General features: G+C 31.3%; 1 long non-coding RNA gene across 1 annotated transcript; it reads left to right on the top strand.

Annotated features, from left to right (window-relative positions):
* Positions 1–2432: 2432 nt before the first annotated feature.
* LOC140432000 (uncharacterized) lies at positions 2433–3677 on the top strand. The gene is made up of 3 exons (XR_011949747.1): positions 2433–3009; positions 3068–3251; positions 3559–3677. It is a non-coding gene; the product is annotated as an uncharacterized lncRNA (long non-coding RNA).
* The last annotated feature ends 458 nt before the right edge of the window (positions 3678–4135 follow it).

Genomic DNA, 4135 nt, shown 5'->3' with positions numbered 1-4135 from the left:
TTTTCTTTTCGGTCCGTCAATTCTTGTTTTTCGGCTGTCATGCCAATTCTTCTTCTTTTCCGTAACTAATGTCAATTGTCAATTATTCTTCTTTTCGGTCTGTCAATTCTTTTTCTTTCCGGTGTGGTCAATTCTTCTTTGTATCACCAAGTGTCAGCTGTCATTTTAATTGTCAAATATTCTTTTCATCGAGCCATCTGTCAAGTTCCTTCTTTTCCGAAAAGATCTTGGCAGGTTGATACACATAAGAACAAGTTGCAAAAGGAACGAAATAAATTAGTGAGTAAATAACATGGGCGCCGCCAGGATTATTTTCAGGGTGGTGCATTTACATCTATACATTAACCAATATAAAATATAGAACTATAGAGGGTATTTCAAATCCAGTGTCGAGCACTTCCACCAAATAGTTTATAGTACAGACAATAGAATATCTATGATAAGCAGTGGCGTTGCAATATTACACAATTTGTGCAGATTGTCTTATATTTGAAACCGCACTAATTACTCAGTTAAATAATAAATGGAGTTTTAATTTTACATTGTTTTATCGATACCAAACTTTTCAGTCAAATCAGCATCTTAGTAAAAGTGTTCAGTACTGACAGTGTTAAAATTTGAATATTTGTGATCGTTTTTTCAAAATTTTCTACGGCACGTGGACTTAAAATTTTAACAGAAGGTTATACTTAATACCATCTTTAACTGATAAACTCGGTTCGCTATTCCCAGTCCCAACTGTCTAGTGAATTTAGTAATTATTTTTTTGCGAAGTTAGTTACTTTTTGACAGACTAAAAGTGGCTGGAAATTACTATACAACCAAGCATACGTACTCACAGCCAATATTAATAGTAAACAAACTAAATAGTAAATAAAATAGAACTTTGCGAATTACCGACAATCAATATTTATTTATCTGCACCATATAATAAATAGTTATGTTAAATTATAACAATTAAAATATATTTTTTAAATATATACTACCCAAAATTTGATGGGTTTAGTACATACTTCCACTATTTAGAATAATTCTTCTTTTTTTTAAAGAAAGAAGTCTGCAATAGTAGGATACTTGAGCTAATAATACTGAGAAGTAGGAATTGTTGTGTTGTAGGTTTCCGACAATGAATCTGTCAAAATATCTAGCTAAGCGAATGGAGTTTACTATATGAAGTTTGGTAAAAGTTGCCAAATGTTTAATTGAGTATCGGTTACCTTAAAACCGTAATTATAAAGTCATCATTAATGACACCTTAACGGCTCATTAAGGACATACAAAGAACTGTTAAGAATTATTTCCGAGAATTTCTAGTCACTGTATTTAAAACGAGTTGGTAATTTAGTTTCATTATGTTTTCGATTCTCAAAAAGAAAGGTGCTAACACGCGTATTAGAACTATTTTGTATAATTGAGATGGTTAAGTGTAGTACGAGTAAACAAATCAGATTAACAATAGAATCAACAGGAATAGTTTTACTATTTCCTGAAGATAATCGTACCAAAATTAAACAACGTGTGAGCGAAGCTACTGGAGTATATTTACCTACAGTAGGAAGAATCATTCAACAAGCGAGTAAGTTAACAAACGCAGCATATTTCAATAAAAATTTCCAGCTACAACAAAAGGAAAGCAACCGTGACAGACTTGAGGGAGTATGATAAACAGTTCATTAGAAATACCATTCACCGTTTTCATGAGACTGAACGTTGTCGTATATAACTGAAGATTTTGCAAGAAAGGCTTGAAGAAGTGTACGAGTGGACTGGAAGTGTGAGCTCTCTCTACAGAATTGTGAAAGATTTGGGATTAACATGGAAGAAAACGATTCGTGTTCTACGCATTAAGTATTTGGACAAAATTAAATATTACAGAAGCACAGGTGAGTCAATTGTGTATGTTGATGGAACCTATTTACATGCAGGACACACTACGGCAAATAGCTGAACAGATGAGAGTGGCAAACGATTGCTCAAAAACATTTAACAAAAGAAAGTGGGTTGGTTATCGTACATGGTGGTGGGGAGATGGGTTTCATACATAATGCCCTTTTGATTTTTAAATCAGGAGCCAAGACAGGAGATTATCAAGATGATATGAATTTAGAAAATTAAGAAAATGAATGAAAGAACAGTTAATCCCCAACTTGCCTGTAGGATCTGTTGTTAATACTGATAATGCGTCAGATCATAATGTACAAGTTAATAAAACATGCTCCAGTAATTCTAAAAAAACGGATATGATATCTTGGTTGACAGATAATACATAGTGTTCATTTATCTTTAACAATTTGACTTAAATCATATATGTAAATAATTTTTGGAACGCCACTGCTTTGTTAGCTCAGGTTTTACTGTTCCGAGAAATTTCCGACACTACATTTGAAATACCCTCTACATGTATAGCTACAGTCGGTCCGCCGGATCTTTGCACAAGTATGACATTATTCACGAATTATTTTTTATGTTACGTCTCTTTCCTACTCACAGAAACTAAAACTATTAACTTAAACCGCCTGTCCATACACAACACCATGCATTGAACAAAGACAGCCATAGAACAATGATCTCTGATTGATTCGTCTACTGACAATTGACATGACAATTGGAAATTTTGTTTTGACAGAGTGTAATATTTTTATAAATTATTTTCGTTTGATTTAAATAATCAATCCTTTTTCATACTTTAAATATACATATTTTTAACAAACAGTTGTTATAACGACTAACCCTTACCTTCGTGTTCAATTTATTAAGGTAAGAATTCATGTATTAGCTAATAACGAATAATAAATTTTTTTAACCTCTAAATTGACATTAATTATTTAAATATAGCTAAAACTACGTCAACGGACAATATGAAATATTTTTAAAGGTTTTTATTTTTAGAGTATGCCTGGCAAGCCTTTAACTTCTCAAGCTTAGCAACTTGTGTTGAATGTGTTGGAGTATTTCGAATTAGAAAAAGTAAATGGAGGGCCTTTGGAGCCATTTTCGTCTGTTCAACAGGTAACATATTGAAATGTATGTTCGTTTATGAAAATCATTAAACAATTCTTTATTTAAGAGAGTAGCTGCTGCATTAAAAATATAACGACGAACAGTATGTACAATTATTAAAAGGAAAGAAAATAATCACATTCTTTCAAAGCCAGGCAAAAGTAGACCTCATCCGAAAAACAAAACAACTGATCTGTCTGAGGGATCAAAAATGGCAGTGCGTAATACAGTATACGACATGTACCAACAAAGTAAGTAGTTAAAAATTTCTTCAATCTGAATTTGATATACCATAAGATAATGGTATCATGTACCATGATAACCAGAAGGTACTTTTTAATCAATACTTTATATAAATGTATGTTGTAAAAAAGATTGTTGAGAGTAGTTTAAGAAAATTTCTGCTGAATACATTAATGGATATTAAGTCAATTTTCTTGTGAGTTTTTTAATTTAAAATAATTTATAGTTTTATAAAATCAAAGTATTACTTCTTTTTCATTGAACTAGTTATAACAGTGTGGTTTATTCTGTACTTATCTGTTCTTTTTTTTTTAGAGAAACATGTTACTCTGCAAAGTATAAGTAATGAATTAAGGGATAAAGAAGTTGCATTTATTGGCAAAACATCTGTTAGCATGAACTACTAAAAGAACACGGCCATGAAGTGTTGAGACCACCTCCTTATCACTGAGAATTCAACGCTATTGAATTAATTTGGGCAAACTGCAAGTCATATTACAATAAGAATCTTGGTAGAAATGGACATTCTGATAATGCTGTTATAAATATGTGGAAAGAGGCACTAAACCAATGTAACACAGAAATTTGGGAAAAATGTGTGAAACATACTCATGAAATTATTACAAAGTGGTATATCCGAGAAAAAAATATGGTTAACACTAACATTAAACCAATCATAATAGACACTGGTAATATGAGTGGCTCAGATTCTGACAGTGAAGAATTCTTAAATTTATGATTGGCTACATGGCTGTATAGTGTATGAGGCTTCAATAAATATTTAAATTATATTATTGTTATAATAAATTCTTTTTTACCCAGCTCAAGTTTTCTATTTTTTAATTTATTATGCATAGATTTCTTTATTTGAAGTTCGTTGTGTTAATTTTTG

Source organism: Diabrotica undecimpunctata, unplaced genomic scaffold (genome assembly GCF_040954645.1).
Source record: "Diabrotica undecimpunctata isolate CICGRU unplaced genomic scaffold, icDiaUnde3 ctg00002489.1, whole genome shotgun sequence".
Taxonomy (NCBI): domain Eukaryota; kingdom Metazoa; phylum Arthropoda; class Insecta; order Coleoptera; family Chrysomelidae; genus Diabrotica; species Diabrotica undecimpunctata.
This window is presented reverse-complemented; position numbering and strand designations above follow the sequence as displayed.